Source organism: Myotis daubentonii, chromosome 16 (assembly GCF_963259705.1).
Source record: "Myotis daubentonii chromosome 16, mMyoDau2.1, whole genome shotgun sequence".
NCBI lineage: Eukaryota > Metazoa > Chordata > Mammalia > Chiroptera > Vespertilionidae > Myotis > Myotis daubentonii.
The window spans coordinates 5,017,372-5,023,787 of NC_081855.1; the positions used below are offsets into that span (position 1 = coordinate 5,017,372).

Below are 6,416 nucleotides of genomic sequence, written 5' to 3' on the forward strand. Positions count from 1 at the left end.
AGGGAAGTGGGGGAGGGTGGGAAGTGATTAACCAAAGAACATATGCACATATGCATTACCAAAGACACAAACAATAGGGTGGGTGTGAAAGGCACACCGCCTGCCTCTCCGGGTGGTGCGGGGGGAGGAGTCTGGCCGCTGGGATCCCTCCACGCCCGCCTCCCGGAGCGGGTCCGAGTGTCCGCGTGGTGGCCGGCAGCGGGCCGAGGGGTGGGGCCTGGCGGCGACCGACCGAGGGGGAGGTCCTGGGAGCGGAAGGCCTCACCGCCTCGCTCTTTCCTCCCTTCCCCCGTGGTCGGCTCCCCGCTTGCCCGTGCTGGGGCCGAGGGTCCGTGCGGCCCTCGGGGCCCGGTCGGGGGGACCGGGGCCTGCGTGGGCCGACCGCCGGGCCCCATGGGGGGGGCACTGGCTCCCCGGCCCACAGCGGGAGCCCAGCGCGGGCTGCCTCCCCCCCCCACCGGGCCCAGTGCAGCAGCGGCGGCAGCGGAGTGGGGCGCGTGCCCTGGCTCGGGGAGGCCGCCATGCTGCAGTGCGCTGGCCCCATGGGCCGGGCCTGCTCCGAGCGGATGCCGCTCCCCCAGAGCTGGGCCGCTCCTCCGGCCGCACCCCGTGTGCTGGGCCTGTGCCGCCCAGACGCGCTGGAGTCCCGGTCTGCCCGCAGGCCAGCTGCGGGTGCTGTGCGGGGGGGCCATCCTGCCTTGTGGTGAGTTCGAGCGGCGGCAGCAGGAGCCGGGCAGGGACTGCACCCTCCATCTTGCCTTGGGTCCTCCACCTTGGGACAGAGCCATGTGCGCCCTCCATCTTGCCTTGGGTCCTCCATTTTGGGACGGTGCCATGTGCTTCCTCACGGGAAGAAGCCGCTGCTAGCCACACCCAGGATTTCTCTGGATTAACCAATAATAATCAAGGGAAGTGCACGCCATCACTATGACCACATCCTGTACCGACTCGCGCCTGGCCAATCGGCGGGGCCCACAGTCCCCTCTCCTGCCCTCACTCCACCCCCCTTTAAAACCCCCTGTCCCATCAGGCCTCTCTCTCTCGGCCACTGGACTTTCCGCTGTGTCGGTGGGTCTGGTGAACGGGGAGCGCAGGCCGGCTTGCATAATAAAGGACTCTTTGCTTTTGCATCGGACTGACTGGCTCCCTGGGGGTCTTGGGAACTTTGAAATCTGGGCACAACAGGTGAAGGCCTGTTTCATGGCAGGAACTGGTTGGAGAGTTAATGGGGGAGGGAGGGGGACATCAGTAATACTCTCAACAATAAGATTTTTAAAAATTAAATTGAAAACTCACAATGTGCCCTAACCAGTTTGGCTCAGTGGATAGAGCGTCGGCCTGCAGACTCAAGGGTCCCAGGTACGATTCCGGTCAAGGGCATGTACCTTGGTTTCAGGCACATCCCCAGTGGGGGGTGTGCAGGAGGCAGCTGGTTGATGTTTCTCTCTCATCGATGTTTCTAACTCTTTTCCTCTCCCTTCCTCTCTGTAAAAAATCAATAAAATATTAAAAAAAAACCACCTCACAATGTCATTTTTTTAGAGAAATAGAACAAAAATCTTCAGATTTGTATAGAACTTCAAAAGACCCCAAGTAGATAAAGCAATTCTGAGAAAATAGAATGAAGCTGGAGATATCACACTACCTAACTACAAATTATACGACTGAGCTATGAAAATCCCAACAGCACGGTATCAGCAGAACAGACACACAGACCAAAGTAACAGAACTGAGAGCCCAGAAATAAAACCATAGGTACATGGGCAAATAATTTTTTTGAACTTGTGACGTTAAATCCACAGAAGTAAAAACCGTATGGTGAGGGGCCAGGGAATGGGGCTACCAAGGAGTGGGAGCCTGACCACCAGAAGGGAAGGGCCAGGATGACAGGACACGCCCAGGCTGAGCTGGCTCGGGGCCACTGGACAGCTCCTGGGAGCTCAGGCCGGCACCAGGCAGGCTCAGTGGTGGGGGCTCCACCAGCACAGCAGAGAACTTGGTGTCACCAAAGGCCTCATTCATCCGAGTCTCAAAGAAGCGCTGCAGGCCGGTGATGGACTGCACGTCCGCCTTGTCCTCCGTCAGCTTGTTGAACTTTTTGAGCATTCAGCCCACATCCTGGGCAAACTCTTGGGGGGAGCTGTAGGGGCGACAACTTCTCCTGGAGGCGGCGTGGGTCAGGGTCAAGGCCAATGTGCCGCCAGGCTGATCCACAGAAAAGCTGGAGCCAGCTGGTGCAGGGCCGGCAGGGCTCCTGGCAGAAAAGGGCCAGCAGGACACGCTCGCACTTCTGCTGGTTGGCTGGCGAGAGCTTGGCCACCACACCACAGCTGTTCCCACCGTCCAGGCTCAGGCTGCCAGCCTCCTCCTTCAGGTCAGGCAGCACGTGGCCGAGTGAGCAGCTCCACTCCATTCCCTGCCTGCACCGCCCCCCCTCCCGTCCCCTCCCCGCCCGCCCGCACATCCTGCAGGGCCGGCAGGTGGCAGTCCAGGTGGAAGCAGAACTAGCACTGGTTGCACACGACCAGGTGGCCTGGCTTCTGACACACGCAGCAGATGGTGGCGCTGTCCTGTGGAGCCATCACCTCCAGGCCGGAGCTGATGCTGCGGCTGGGTGAGACCAGGCGGGGCCCTCCACACCGGGGCCCGCCCCCAGGGCCATTAGCGCGGGCTTGGTCTCAGGGCCCTTGATCTCAGCACTCCTCCGCAGGCAGGGCGCTGATGACAGCCTCTGTCTCTTCCTCCTTGACAATGGCCATGCCAGGCAGGGGCGGGGTGCCCGGCAGGGGCGGGGTGCCCGGCAGCAGCAGCTGCAGCCCAGCGCTTGGGGGACAATCAGGTTGTAGTCCTCCGGGGTGCTGCCTGGAAAGACCTTGAAGACCGGCGGCTGGCTGTCAGCTGTGAGGTCAAGATCGAGGCTGACCTGGGGCACCTTGCGCTTGAGGCCGCTCACTGCACCCTCACCTGAGCGGAACCTGCGGGTGCAGCTTGGCATGGGCACCCCTATCGCTATGCCCGCCGGCTCCAAAGGACAGCCACACTCACCGTTTCATGGGCAAATGATTTTTGACGAAGAAGCCAAAAAGCACACAATGGAGAAGAGCCTCTTCAATAGATGGTGAAGGGAGAATTGGGAAGCCACATGCAGAAGAATGAAACTGATTACAGATTGTCCTCTTGTACAAAAATTAATTCAAAATGGATCAAAGACCTAAATATAAGGTCTGAAACAATAAAGTACATAGACTACAGCATAGGTACTAAACGTGGGTTGTAGAGACATTTTATGAATTTGACCCCAAAGGCAAGGGAAGTAAAGAGAAAAATAAATGAATGGGATTATATCAAACTTGAAAGCTTCTGCACAGCAAAAGAAACTGACAACAAAACAGAATGGCAACCGACTACATGAGAGATGATATTTGCAAACAACAGTTCTGAAAGGGATTAATATCCAAAATATATTAAGTGTTAGGTCGGAGAGAGCCCAGGATCAGATACATGTGATGAGACAATGGACTTCCCCTGGGATTTCTCACAGATCAACGTGCCAGACACAGATACCGGCTTCTTCTCCCTGAATCCACAGACCCCCACACAGGTAGGGACTTCTTCTGAATACCCCCGCCCATCCCCTGCGGTAGAGAATTCCTCAGCTCATGTCCCCGCCCCTCACCCAACCGCAGTATAAAAAAAGTGCCCCCCTCCCTGTTGGCGTGAATCCAGGTGCCCTGTCCTGGGGGTACGTGGGTCTCCCAGGTATGCAGAATAAACCTTTTCCTTTCCTTTCTTTTCTGATTCACTGGACTCTATTTCTTGTGCCGCCTCCTGAGCCACCTAACCTAACATTAAGAACTCATATAACTAAATACTGAACAAACAATCCAATTAAAAAACGGGTAGAGGATCTCAACAGAACCCTTTCTCAAGAAGACATACATACAAATGGCCATCACAGATATGAAAAGATGTTCAACTTCACTAGCTATTAGGGAACTGCAAATAAAAACTACAGTTATCAACAAGACAGGCAACATCAAGTGTTGGAGAGGTTGGAGAGGAAAAGGAATCTTCCTTCACTGCTGGTGGGAACTAAAAATAGAGTTGCTGTCGAGTAAGACTCCCTCCACGTTCTGCATGGAGTAGGGTTCGGTATCTGAAAGAGGAGCCGCACAGCAAATGAGAGAAAAAGACACGAGATAATTTTGCAATATTGGGGGACCAGGCGGCAAGTCCCGAAGGACTTCCTCCTGTGCTCAGGCCTCACCAAGCTTTTATTGATCTGGGATGCCCCCATAGCATAGCCCTTAGGCAGGTGACCCCCTAGTAACAAGCAGACTAGCCCATCAGCAAGGATTTACATAATAATAAATGGGGGAGCAGTTTCAGCTACCACTGTCTGGACAAACAGAGGTGGTGCCTAGCTCTGAGCTTTGCTAGGGCTTCAAAGGCACCCAGCCTTCAGGGGGTTTCGGGGGGGGTTCTCTGTCTATGCTTATCAGATAGTGAAGGCAATAAACAGTTTCCCACAAGTTGCCATATGACTCAGCATTCCCTTTTCTGGGTATTTACCCCCCAAAGTTGAAAATATTTATTCAAAAAGATTTATGCACCCCTATGTTCATTGCAGCATTATTCACAGTGGCCAAGACATGGAGACAACCAAAGTGTCTTTCCATAGAGGACTGGATAAAGAAGACATGGTACATATATGCTATGGAATGCTACTCAGCCATAAGAAAAGATGAAACACTGCCATTTGCAACAACATGGATGGACCTTGAGAATATTATGCTACGTGAATAAGTCAGTCAGAAAATGCTAAGAACCATATGATCTCACGCATATTTCAGACACAGAGGTTACCAGAGGGAAGGGGGTTGGGAGTAGTAAAGAGTAAAGGGGTGAAAAGTATGGTTACGGAAGATGGTTTGGCTTCGAGTGGTGGGACACAATGCAACATACGGATCTTGTGTCATAGAAATGTACATTTGAAACCTATATGACCAATGTCATGCCAATAAATTTAATAAAATAAAAATGTTAAAACAAAATATAAAATAAACAAGAATACAGGAATATTCCATTAGCCTAAATACCTAGTTGTGGCAAACTAATACTCTACATTGCATTTCCAAGTTAATTTGTTAGTCACTTTAATTGACATGTAAAACAAAATACATGTTTACAAGAAGGAATTTCTTTAATTATGTTCTCGATTTTAAGGGAATCCTCACAGTCTTTTTATACCAACTGTATCAATAACAAATCAGTGAGGTAAGATCAGCAAGTCAATAGATTTCTGGATGTTAATTTTGTATCCTGCAACATTGCTGAATTCATTTATTAAATCTAGTGGTGTTTAGATGGAGTCTTTAGGGTTTCTATGTACAATATTATGTCAACTGTGAATAATGACGGTTTTACTTCTTGCCTTCCAATTTGGATACCTTTTATTTCTTTTTCTTGTCTGATTGCTATGGCTAGCACTTCCAATACTACGTTGAACAGGAGTGGTGAATGTGGGCATCCCTGTCTTGTTCCTATTCTTAGGGGAAATGGTTTTAGTATTTGCCCATTGAATATGATGTTGGCTATCAGTTTGTCATATATGGCTTTTATTATGTTGACATATGATCTCCCTATTCCCACTTTGCTGAGAGTTTTTATTAAAAAAGGGAATCAGATTTTTGTCAAATGCTTTTTCTGCACCAATTGATATGATCATGTGGTTTTTGTCTTTCAATTTGTTTATGTGATGTATCACTTTTATTGATTTGCAGATATTGTATCAGCCTTGCATCCCCAGAATAAATCCCACTTGGTCATGATGCATGACCTTTTTAATGTATTGCTGAATACGATTTGCTAGTATTTCACTGAGAATTTTAGCATCTATGTTCATCAGGGATATTGACCTGTAATTCTCTTTTTTTGTAGTGTCTTTATCTGGTTTTGGGATTAGGGTAATAGTGGCTTTATAGAAAGAGCTTGGAAGTGTTCCTTTCTCTTGAATTTTTGGAATAGTTTGAAGAGAATATGTGTTAGTTCTTCTCTGAATGTTTGGTAAAACTCTCCTGTGAAGTTGTCAGACCAGAACTTTTGTTTGCTGGAAGTTTTTGTTTGTTTGTTTGTTTGTTTTTTACTGCTTCAATTTTCTTTGGTAGTTATTGGCCTATTCAGGTTTTCTGATTCTTCATGATTGAGTTTTAGAAGATTATATTTCTCTAGGAGTATGTCCATTTTGTCTTGGTTGTCCATTTTGTTGCAATAGAGTTATTTGTGGTAATTTTTTTACAATCCTTTGTATTTCTGTGGGATCAGTTGTTACTTCACCTCTTTCATTTCTGATTTTGTTTGTTTGGGTCTTCTGTCTCTGTTTCTTGGTGAGCCTGGCTAGAGGTTCATCAATCTTG

At 49.8% G+C, this 6,416-nt stretch overlaps 1 pseudogene; it reads right to left on the minus strand.

The window, feature by feature from the left end:
- Positions 1-1,798: 1,798 nt before the first annotated feature.
- On the minus strand, positions 1,799-2,995 carry LOC132218501 (transcription intermediary factor 1-beta-like; annotated as a pseudogene).
- Between the last annotated feature and the right edge of the window lie 3,421 nt (positions 2,996-6,416).